The 13446-nt window shown below is 32.3% G+C and overlaps 1 protein-coding gene across 9 annotated transcripts in view; it reads right to left on the bottom strand.

Moving 5' to 3' along the window:
• The window catches only part of clocka (clock circadian regulator a), a 110119-nt gene that overhangs the window by 36816 nt on the left and 59857 nt on the right, over positions 1-13446 (bottom strand).

Below are 13446 nucleotides of genomic sequence, written 5' to 3'. Positions count from 1 at the left end.
AGTATTACTGATATATTGATATATTCATGTTTAACTTTTTGTTTTCAGCTGAACTTTCTTTTTCATATTCTGAATTGAATATACAATTGAGTTTAAATTATTGGCCACCTTTTGATTTTTTTTTTCTTTTTTAAAACTTTCCCAAATTATGTTTAACAGAGCAAAGACATTTTCACAGTATGTCTGATAATGTTTTTTCTTCTGGAAAAAGTCTTTTTTTTTATTTCACCTAGAATAAAAGCAGTTTTAAATTTGTATAGAAGTGTCTTGAAAAATATCTAGTCAAATATTATTAACTGTCATCATAGCAAAGATAAAATAAATCAGTTATTAAAAATCAGTTATTAAAACTATTATGCTTAGATATGTTTTGGAAAAAAAAACTTCTCTCTACTAAACAGAAATTTGGGAACAAATTAAACAGGGGGGCGAATAATTCTGACTTTAACTCTATTTGTAGCTAGACAGTCAATCTCGAAATTATTCATACCACTGGAGTATGTAGTATTTTTTGCAGTATTGGTTTTATTTTATAACATACTGTTATTTTAGCTACTTAAAAAAAAAAATACATAAAAGGAACAGTTTAAACATCCACAAATCATCACTTTATTTAAGGTTTTTCCTTCAATCAACATTTATGCTTGAAAAATATATAATTGAAATTATAATTTCATTATGAATTACAAATCAGAAAACTAACCCACATTAATGGAGAGCTTTAATCCAAGTCTTCTGAAAATACATTTTTTCAAACAACTGGCTAAATGGACAAAAATAAGGCTTATGCTTTACATATTGTTCAATTTCCTGCACAAACTGATTGTTTCATTTCATACGGCCTCAATGTGTTATTACCAATAGCAATGCATATTTGTTTAGTTTTGTCTGTATGTTTTTTACTCATAGATATGCCCACATAGAATCTGCGTGCAGAGAAATCTGCAGATTTCCGGAAATTTTCAGCCCATCATTAAGTCATTTACTAACTTGTGTAAATGTGTGTTAATTAATATTTATTCAGTTTTTAAATTTCAGTAATATTATTGACTAATATGAAAATGTTCATATGATTTATTTACGATACAGTTTATAAAGTCATATTTTCTCTCTTTAAGTAGATATATTTTATATGAGAGAGTTGCTTTGTTTACCAAATAAGTGGATCTAGATGGTTTTGCAGTGTAAACATTTGATAAAAGTTCAAAATGCATGCTTTATTATTATCATTACATATATTAAGTTTTTAGTTATGATACACCCAAAATAATTCCACATAAATCCGAAGATTTTAACAAAATTCTCGGCAGAAATAGCAAAAAATGTCAGCAGATTCTGTCTGGCCATACTCATAGAACATTGAAGAGCAATTTAAAGCCTAGCTAGGTTAATTAGGTTAACTAGGGAAGTTTGGTTAATTGGGCAAGTCATTGGACAACACTTATTTGTTCTGTAGATGGAAAATCCAAAAAATAAAAAATTTTAAAGGAGCTAATAAAACTTGCCTTAGCAGTTTTTCAATTAATATTCCAACCAAACAAAACGATATAAGACCTTCTCCAGATGACATATATAATAGGAAATACTCTAAAAAAGCAATACTTGGGGAAATATTTGAGGGGGAAAAAACTGACATTTTACAAAAGGCCTAATAATTTTATCTTGACTGTACATCTTTGATGGCCAGAGGATGAGTAAATTAACAGCGAATCTTTATCTCTGAGTGAATAACCGGATTAATGGGGGAACATAAACATGATTCAACCAAGAAAATGCCAAGCTGTTTCTTTAGGCTTCCCACAGTATTATTAATCATAACCAGGTCAGGCAATAAATCATTGATTGAGCAGGCAGTAGGTCAGTGGTGGAGGTGGCAGTGAGAGGCGGATATAAAGGCCTGTAGGGGCGCTGTGTATGTGTGTGTGTGTCAGTATATATTTAGACAGCCAGTGTTCTCTGACTCAGCTGCTTTGAGAACACAAGACAGAAAGCGAGACCAGCTGGTCATGGCAGCAGATCTAAGGACAGTTTGTGACGGACGTGATTTGGGTTTGATTTCACAACTGATGTCATAGCAGCTTCTCAAAGCAGTGTGGCTTTGGAAAGACACAAGGCAGAGTAAATGCCAGCTTACATCTATGATTTTTTTTTAAGGTCATCTCAAAACGAAATGACAGTCGCTCTGTCGTTTGTAGCCCTGAGATAATTGGTCATTTGCACAGGGTGTGTGGACATGTGTCTGTCTCGGTTATAGCAGAGATCACAATGACCTTTCATGCATTGTGTGCAGGTAGAGTGAATGAGCGTTTTTAGAGATGGAAGGCAAACAAATGAGAGTATATTTGCAAAGTTACGAGATTGATGAGTGCAAACTCATCAATAATGTGCATGAATAATGTGGGTAAATAATGTGCATTTTATTCAGCCACCGGATGTCCATTACCAGCATTTTTACACAAACAGTCAAGAATTTGCCTCAGTTGATTTGCATTAAAGCCTGTGGGTGTGCGAGTATGGAGGACCAAGAGTGTTGGTTGAAAATAAAATAAAGTATCAAAGAATCAATTTAATAATTGAAGCATTAAAATGTGCCCTGTAAAACCCAACAGTCAACTTTTTCTAAGTAAAATGAGTGTAGTTAACTCAAAATGGCTGACAGGTAATTCTACTCATTTGAATTATGTTTTGAACTCAGTGTTGAAGGTAATTAGTTAATTAAATATCTTATTACTTCAACTTAAATGGAGTAAGTTCACAGTACTCAGTACAGTACTGGTTTGAAGCAATCGGTTTCCTCAAACGGTTCGAGTTGCCGTAACCTATTGGTTTTTACTGTACTCAGTTGTTTTAAGTTCTCTTCACTCAATGGATTAAGTTCACAGTACTCATTAGGATTAGTTTTTGAACTCAAACAGTTTGTTGCAATTAGTTTCCTCAAATAGTTTGAGTTACCTTAACTGTTTAGGTTTTACAGTGTATATAAATAAATCACAATTTAAATTGACAATTAATGGACAAATATATATATATATATATATATATATATATATATATATACATACATATACATATATATATATATATATATATATATATATATATATATGTGTGTGTGTGTGTGTTTATTTAAATTGTGTTCCAAATGTCATTTAATAAAGCAATACATCGATGCACATTAAATAACTTTGAAATATACATTGTAAAACCCAACAGTCAACTTTATCAAATGAAATGAGTGTAGTTAACTCAAAATTGACTAAAAGTTATTAACTCAAATGGTTTGTTGCAATTGGTTTCCTCAAACGGTTTGAGTTGACTTAACTCATTGGGTTTTACAGTACTCAGTCGGTTTATCGAGTTTTACTGCGCTCAAACTGCTTTGTTTACTCAAACAGATTAAGTTCACAGTACTCATTAGGATTTATTTTTGAACTTAAATGGTTTGTAGCAATTGGTTTCCTCAAACGGTTTGAGTTACCTTAACTTTTTGGGTTTTACAGTGTATAAATAAATAGACAATTTTAGAAATGTTTATTTAATTTATGTTTAAAAATGCTGATTAATCAAACAATAAAACTGTATTTTTATATAAAAAAAAATGTATACATTTAAATGCACAATTTAAATAGCTTTTTAAAAAGGCATTTGACTGATGCTTTTTTCTTTCTGTTTGCCACTTGCTTTTCTTTTCCTAATCAAGTTAAAAAATGCCATTGGACAGTCCACACGTGGGAGCAACCAATCAACTTTCGCCTCAAGTCAAGCTAAAACCTTGTAAATGAAATGTGCACTGTTATTGGACAGAGAGAGAAACCATAGCTCGTTTTAGCAGGATCTGCAAAGCAACTGAAATGTTAGAGATTTAATAGCTTTAGCTCATTTCTGTTAAAGAATTTTTTATCTGGATTATCACTGTCTCTATAGAAAAATTTTACAATTGAGGGGTTAGGTTACTGTGGCCCATTTGTGAGTGTGTGTTTAAATAAAGAAAAACTCTTTGATGTAAAATTTCACATTACATGATCAATATTATTAGTGCAACTGCATTTTCAGTTAAGAATACAAGTACAATACATGGATTTATAGGAAACACCTAAAAAAAGGGATCAAAATAAAGAAAACAACGTCTCGCATGTAGTAGTGAGTTTAAAAATACACTGACGTCAACTGATTTGGCTGCCAAACAAAAAAGATATTTATATCTGCTCGGTGAAATTCAAAGCCATCTGCTCAAAATGGTGGGCAAAAACAATATGAGGAGGTAAGATTAGCTAATATATTTTAAACAGGACAATTAAGGTTATAAATAACAAGAGAGTTGATATTTGAACACTATTCTACACTGCACTGAATACAGAAAACAGCAGCAGTATTATTCAGCCAAATTAATGACATTTTTGATGTTTTTACTTCCTATTTAAATGCAACGTTTACAAAGGGCTCATGATTTTAAATTAATAAAAATAAGCCACCAATGAGGAATAAAATAAAAATACAGCCACTAGTTTTGAGTTTACACCATTTCAAATGTCTATGGTATAGAAGTGTCTTGAAAAATATCTAGTAAAATATTATTTACTATCATCATGTCAAAGATAAAATCAATCAGTTTTTAGAAATTTGTCTTCTCGCTGTCAAACAGAAATCGGGGAAAAAATAAACAGCAGGGCTAATAATTCTGACTACAATTGTATTTAAAATTAAACTCTTGTGATCAAAAAGCTGATTTTTCATCAATATAAAAAAGTTTTTTTCATCACTCCAGTCTTCAGAGCCAAATGATCCTTCAGAAATATTTCTAATCTGCTGATTTGACGATCAAAACATGTCTCATTATGTTAAGTTTGAAGTGGAAACTGTGCAACTTATTTTTTGGATCCCTTTAATTTTATTCTATATTTGAATTTCAAAAGAACTGAATTTCTTTTTTGTGGAAATTTGCTACATGCTACAGTTAGACTAAACCATTAGTGAGGTTTTAATGACCAAAAATCAGGACATGACTAAAACTGATTGTGCTCATGTGAACTTTGATACAGTTTTTCATAGGAGTGAGACAGACATGCTAATAAAACACCCCCAATGTTTTGTATTGGCAGAATTTTTTATTACAGGGCTCCTCCTCCTTCTGGAAATGGGCGGGGAGCAGCAGCACATTTGCATTTAAAGAGACACACAAACAAAACTATTCTGTTTTTGTGTCCACTTAAAAATGGGCACTCATAGCATGCTATAACAATCTCAGGGGCATTTTGAGTTCACATAAACCTTCCGGGGACTCCTTTAGACCACACACTCAGCCTTCATGATTGGGCTTTAAATGCGTCATTGCAACTGTCACTACAGCCTCGTGCATGACACGCTGGCAGCGTAAGAGCATGTGCATCAGCTCACGACTCCGAATGACCCCATTCCACACCTGTCTTTAAACTCAAAGCCGCCGCATCCAAAAGACCCTCGGCACAGTGACAGGACATGCATTATAGCGTCAGGAGAGCTGTAATTGTTTCCAAGACACAAACAAGTCTATTATTCACTACAAGCAGAGAGCATTTTCTTCTTCTGACGGCTTTATGAACGCCTCGTTTTGAACACGAGACTCGTCTGCCTGTAATGACGCTAATTTGAGCAATTAGAACTAGAAAAATATGATGACCTACATTTGTACTACAAAAACAATGCAGTGCTTGTGTATTAACATTTCGCTGCTCTCTCTCCGACACGCATATATAGAGGATGTGGATGGCTGATCATTAACTTTAATAGTGTTTGTGTTGTGAGAGATACAGGGAGATCTTTCTGGCTCCTGTAAAGCAAACACACCAACAGTATCACCACAACAATGCAATAAAGACGTCCAACTGATGCCAGAGATCCAGTTTCAGAGGGCAGTATTGATCGCAAAGTATACACGGTGTATCACCGTGGCCTCAATTGAACCATAATTTTTTATTATCAAATGTAAAGTTGATCCGGATTGGAAAAAGAAGAGCGTGTTTTATAGTAACGCATGTTTAATTACTGGCAGTGGCAAATATTAAGAGCCAATATTTAAGAAGGAAGCCAAAAAGAAAAAAAAAAGAAAAATATATATTAGGGCAGAGGTGGACAAATCACAAATGTTTTATCTAGGTAATAAAGGAAAAGTAGTAGTAGTAGTAGTAGTAGTAGTAGACTGTTCTTGCTAATTAATTATTGCCATTGTTTTCCAAATAATATGCAAATGACAAAATCAATGTATTTTTATACAACAATTTATATTCAGTCATCCTTAAGATGGGAATTTTAAGATTTGGGATCAGAATTTTATTCATATCAATATTATTATTACTAATATTATTAATGAAAGAAAAACAATGTTTATTCATTCAGGAATAAATTAAATGCAGTCAAAATTAACTGAAATATTCAAAATTTACGGTAAACACTTTTAAATTAATATACAAATAATTATATTAATTAAAATTTAATTAAAATAGTTAATTGTTTGTTAAAACTGTCAAATATATTTTAAAATATTCATATATTAAAAATACTATCCTTAAACTTTCCACAAAAAAAAAAAAAAACACCCCAAAAATTTGGGAAAATATTTGGAAAAAAAATACACCTTTTTTTTAATATAGCTCAATGTTGAATGTGTTTCAAATCTTTTTGGAAAACCAAGAAATATCTGTCCCTATTATTTGTCCACATAAACGTTTGGACTCCTTAGATTCCCGCTTCCACTAATTAATGAACTCTTAAAGCTTAATTTACTACACAGTTAAAATCTGTATTTACTCTAACGCTTCAAGAAGCCCAGAGCTGGTCCACACACATTTGACCTAGATTTGCTAAATTAAATGTTTATCAGTGGATATCAGAGATGTGGACTTGAGACTCCAGACTTAAGATGAAATGTTGACGTCTTATTGTTTGACCTGGCAAACATTACAATCCTCAAGACTAACATTTACCAGTTTTGACAAGCACAATTACTCCAGAAAGCTGCAGACTGAACTTGACCCAAGTTGCTGCCAGGCATGGTTTAAAAAATACCAAATACACTCCAGAAAAATAGCAGATTGTGACAATTCAAAACAGCATTAACTATCCCAAAGAACAATGCCTGAACAAATTTGGTTGGGAGCACATGAAAAACAACGAAGTCGATGGGTATTTAACAAGTACTGCTGAGACTAAGCTTTGGATTTGTTTAGTTAAATACAATCCGACATGGATTGCTTTAGTGATATGTTTTACTTGCTCCATTTTATAGCGTTTTTGTTATGTTCTATCCTGACAACATGAGACTAAACATCAATTTTCCATCATCATTTAAAAATTTATCAAACTTAAAAGCAGAGAACATTGACAATGTAACTGCACTTTTCCTAATGTCAGGCAAAATGCAAAGGTTAAAACAGCTTTATACATGTTAAAAAAGACAATCCTGATAGATGTCACTGTGTGTGTGCTGAAGTCGAAATGCATTCATTTCCAATTAAAGGGCTTGGCAGTTTCACTTTGTCTAAAACGTACAGCAGGTAAGACCAGTCCCAAGACATGTGTAATTGCTTACAAAAGACAAACCCGTCTGAATTTTAGATAAAAGTCTTATTATGTTATTAAATGAAAGATTTGCTGTAATTAAAGAAACCATACAAGTTAAAATAGGGTTACATTTTGTTTTCTTGGAATTGAAATTTCAATCTGACAAAGAACTTTTAATTATGTATAATCTTAAATGATAGTAGAAAAATATATTGAAATTTTGGATATGAAAACAGACTTGTATACATTTTCATTTTTACCAATGTTACAATGTTTCACCCAAAACTTACCCTTTCAATATCTTGAAAACAAGACATATATTTTTCCCATTTTTTTATTTAAAGATGTTTATATATTTGTACTGAAAAGAAAAATTCTATTTTTTTGGAGTCTATACAACATTAAGTTGCATGACTTTATGAATTTAAGACTTCCTTCTCTCACTTAACCTGTGGAAAATAAATTAGGAGTTTTAAAGATATTTTTGAAACCCTCAAAAGTTAGTGGCATCATTTTTAAATTATTTATGTATTTTTTTATTTAAAAATGTGCAAAGATAAATCAAGTACACCTCAGTTCAGGGGTTCCTAAACTTTTTAGCCCGCTACTTCCAAAATAACAATGCCAGTGACTCGCAACTCCCAATATTCTCTGAGGTGGTTATAGATATATAATTCTTGCACTCCTACCAATAGGCCATTCATCGTTTAATTCAGAGGCCCTCCTCCATGTTCAGTTGTGGCCTGTATTTATTTTAATGTAAGTGAGTGCCATAAAGGTGTCAGACAGTTTAACCTGGTGCCATAATATCAATGTGTTGTATCTGACGCTATTGCTGTGTCTTATATGATGTTAATAACAATATATAATGTAATCATGCATGGGGTAGCCAAAAAATTCTAATTTGAATGTTGTTTTTTATTAACATGTTTATTGTCAAGATGCTAACAATGTTACTGTTAACTTCTATTTTGTTCTTAAGTAGGTTATGGGTAAATTATGATAATTCTAATAGTTTATCAGAGGTGTGGAGATTCATTCTTCATTGCATTCAGCAGAAACAGAGATCTCAAAAGGTAAAAGCAGGAATGCAGACACTGCTACTATTATTAAACATTGAAAGGTTAAGTTTTAATTATATGTGAGATATACTGCGATCTACTGCGAATTTATATCATAGACTGTTCATGGATTACATTGGTTAAGTATTGTACTGTTATTTGGTATTAAAAGTATATATTTGATGTCCCTCATCTTTAAATAAGCAAATAAGCATATACATACTTTTTTAAAAAGTATGTATATTTTAAAATAAGACTCCTAGTGCATTATTTGCAGCAACAAAAATAAAAGTCTTGCAACAGTAAACAGCTTTACCACATTAATGTCTGTATTTTGGTTAAACTTTACAAATCTGGCATTTAATTTAGTATAAGATAATATTTAATTGTTGTAATATTACAGTTCATTACAGTGCGATTACATCCTATAAATAATTACATAGTTATTAAATAGAATGGGGTATATGCGGACACTTAAGTTCAGCCAGCCAGCTTCAGCGCTTTCAGTGAACCCTTATAAAATTGCCACATTTAAGATCTTCACTGCCTGATAGATAAACGGTATAATGTGGGTCTCAGACTGGACAAGAAGCACTGTGTTATACATTTCATTTTCTCCCGCCATGTCTTTAAAGTATGACATTTTATTTTACCCCAGTATTTTCAATGGAGATTCTGCGCTAACCTGCTGATTCTGAGGGCACTATCGGTTACACAGTCTTTTGTTCACCGGAAGTTTATGATTGACTGAAAACACTAGCTGTGCATATAACCCATTTGAAGCAGAAATAGCTAGCATATTTTATTATAATAAATAAAGAATTTTACACATAAAAGTCTCCTTATATCCCTTTATTGAAGAAAAACACACTAGTAATACATTATTTGACATTTGTATTGGGCCCTTAAAGTTTTTTAATAGACTCGTATTTTTTTTTTTTAAACAAGAACCACATGTGCTCCTTTAGAAATGAGTAATGGGCAAGCCCTGGTGTAAAATAGTAAGACATTATTTTCCAGTAACTGTACACATGCTTACTATTGTAATAATAGTGAATCATGCAACTACAAGCAACTAATTCCTAAGCAAACTAGCAAACCCTAACCCTGCTGTTAATTTTGACAGATGTTTTATAATTAACTCTCAGACCTATTAAATGTCCTACACTTATAAAATTTGTAAAAACTAATAAGTTAACTTAATTTCTTCATGCTGTCCCAACTCCCAACACAAATTAATTGTGTGGAACCCAGCATTTTTACAGTGTTTTTTAATCGACAATTTACCATTTTTGTATTATACCATAGCATATAGTATGTTATATTAATGTTGTTCTGCAGTTTAAACAGATTCAATGATTATTTAAGATACATGTCAGCAAGTTTTACTTTTTAAAGGAGATATGTTTAACCTTTTAATGTTTATGTACTACCATTTTGTTCAGCTAAATTTAAAAATCTCTTGTATAGCAAAAAAAAAAAAAAAAAAAAAAGACAACTTGGCTAAGTAATAAAAAGGACATGTTGTCAGATATTCAGATATATTGTTGATGTTGATTTTTAGACAATACGAAACCAATGTTTTACTTCAGTAGTATTTAAGGGGACATGCAAAGTAAAACTGTATAAACCTAGGCATAGTTGAATAATAAGAGTGCAGTGCATGGAAAACGTGAGCCTCAAGCATCAGTTTCCTGCTTATGTAAAGCTCTAAAGAGCCACATTTTTATTGGAAATTTGGAATATGGATAAAAGCATCTGCCAAATGATTAAATGTAAATTAATGATGTGCCTTGTTTTCTAATACAATCTGAATTATAAGTTCAGAACACGTCATGTCTGAAGAGTCACTTAAAGCTTGCACAGGTCAGTGAGACGGGATGATTTACAGCTCTTAAGATGACACAGATTCACTGGATAAGAAAAGAAAATATAGATTTTGCAAGAACCATATGGTGATGGTTTTAAGTCCCTGTTTTCAACCGAAGGTGCCATCTCCAGTTACTTCACCTGGAAACCTCTGAGGGAGGAAAATGGAGCTGCTGCTCTATTGAGCATGGCGGTAATCCAGAGATTAGCTGGAAAAAATTCCCCACCGCCACCACACAACGGCTCGTCTCACTGTCACTCAACAGGCTCAACCAGTTAGAGAGCAGCTGCGCTCCATGAGGCTGGTCAGAGCGGGCATGTCTAATGCCACTCCATTCACCACTGTCGCTATAGCAACCAGCCAGGGGTGTGTTACATCTGCATGTCAGACGTGCAAAAAGCCATTTATGAGCAGAGATATTAAGATTTTGGTCACATTTTATTTTAAGATAATTCTCGCTATTAACAAACCATTAACTAAGACTTTTAGCTTAATATATTTTTAATTTAGCTGTTTATTAGTAGTTTGGCTAGATTAGGGCTGTAGAACTAGACAAGGTATATACAAGAATCAGAGAGTGAAATTTAATAAATTTTAAAACCTTTTTAATACTCTTACCATCCATTTTAATACATCATCGCCACTTTAGATTAACAGGTAACATTTGGGACGTTTTAATTTAAATTATTTATAGTATTTATACTAAATACTAATTGTAAGAAACTAATTCTAAACTTAAACATTTTTCATGTATTCAATAAAAATGCTAGTTCAGCAGGTGGTGCCTACAACAGCAGGAATAACAATGTTTTCCCTGGTTACTGCAGTAAACAAATCAGCAAAATACAGCAGGATTTTATTGATTTCATACACTACAGCATCCCAATATTCGCAGAATAAATTCAGTCAAACTTTAACATACTGATACAAATGTTAAAACCTTGTAAAACAGGATTTAAGAGTTCTTAAATACTTTTTAAGTGCCTTAAATTTTTCAACTTTTAATACTTTTTAGACCTCACAGACACCCAGTTAGATTGTACTTTGTAAGTACCAGTAAACAGCCAGTATCTTAAAGTTGAGACTTTTATTTTAATATGTTGATGTACTTCCAACTGAAACAAAATATTGTGTAATATGGGGGCGGGTCTTCTTTTGTGCATCATCCTCACATAGCAAACTAACGGAAACAGGGGCATGTTTAAAAAAATTGTGGCTGTGGTCATCTGACATCGACAGTGGAGGACCACTGCTCCAAATGCAAAAGTAAATAGACATCTTTTGATTGAAGATCACCAAAACAAAACTTATTTTTTCATTGTTAATTTGCACAGATGAATAATTCACCTAAATAAATAACTATGTACTCCAGTAAAGTAACATTTTGATTACACACATACTTCAATATTGGTACCTAAACTAAAGTGTTACTAAGATACTTTAATGAATATACATTATATTTCTCTAATTGATTTAAAATAAATCTCTAGTGGAATTAGTTTTAGCTTAAAACACCCTGATTGACCCCATTAAAGATTGCTAAATCTGCCAGTGAATCTCAAGGAGCCAAAATATCTAAAATGATCAGCAGAAAATTAAACTAAAGTGTTACCAAGACACTTCAATGGATATACATTATATTTCTCTGGTGGAATGATTTGGAGCTCAAAATACCCCATTATAGATTGCCAAATCTGCCACTATTTGAGTGTGAGCAGAAACACACTGTATTTACATGTTCCTTGAAATGCAAATGAGTTGCTGCTTTTTAGGAAAGGGGCAGAGCCTTTACATACCAATCTAACAAAGACAACAAAACTAGTGTATCTCAAGAAGCCAAAATATCCGAAAAGACCAGCAACAGATTGAAGTGGGAAGTGGTTCTTAAACTAAAGTGTTACCAAGATACTTCATTGGATATACATTTTATTTCTCTAGTGGAATGATTTTTAGCTCAAAATACCCCATTATAGATTGCCAAATCTGCCACTATTTGAGTGTGAGCATACTGAAAAACATACTGTATTTACATGTCCCTTTAAATGCAAATTAGCTGCTGCTTTTAAGGAAAGGGGCGGAGCCTTTACACACCAATCTGACAAAGACAACAAACAAGTGAATCTCAAGAAGCCAAAACTTCATAAATGACCAGCAACGAATTGACGGGAGAAGTGGTATTTATACTAAAATGTTACTAAGATACTTTAATGGAAATACCTTATATTTCTTCGGTGCAATGAATTTTAGCTCAAAACACCCTGAATGACCTCATTATAGATTGCCAAATCTGCCACTATTTTGGTGTGAGCAAAAATGCACTGTATTTGCATATGTCCCTTTAAATGCAAATGAGTTGCTGTTTTTTTTTTATTTTTAGGAAAGGGGCGGAGCCTTTACACACTAATCTGACAGAGACAACAAACAAGTGAATCTCAAGAAACCAAAATGTCAGAAATGACCAGCAGAGGATTGAAGCCATACATTGTAAAACCAGGTGTCATTATATAAATCAGGTGATGATGGAGTGGATGAGGTTAAAACTAGGGCTGCACGATATTGGAAAAAATTAACATGGCAATATTTAGTTTTTCAGCGATATACAATGCAAGACGAAATATACGCCACTAGATAGATTGAATAAATTCTTTTGTGAATAGTTTATTATATTAAAATAATTAGGGTGATTTAATAGGAAAGTGCATCTTCATAAATGATTAGAATTAACTTTAATGCCCATTTTGTATTTGATGTCTCACATAATCTCAACTGAAACGTGAAGAGAGGATGGGGCATACAGTGGCTCTGCCCCTTTAAAAAAACTGTACATATTTAGTTTTTAGCAAAGCTATAAATTATTCAAATTAACTTTAAACTAGATTTTAGTGGTGAAAAATCATACAAATGAGAGGGGAAAATCCTTCAGATTATATTTGTCTTGTAAGTCTTAATAGCAATTGAACACAAATATTAAAAACATAT

The sequence above is a fragment of the Danio rerio genome, chromosome 20 (assembly GCF_052040795.2).
Source record: "Danio rerio strain M-AB ecotype USA chromosome 20, GRCz13ab, whole genome shotgun sequence".
Lineage (NCBI taxonomy): Eukaryota > Metazoa > Chordata > Actinopteri > Cypriniformes > Danionidae > Danio > Danio rerio.
Note: the sequence above shows the minus strand (reverse complement) of the source record. Positions and strands in the feature narration are given on the sequence as shown.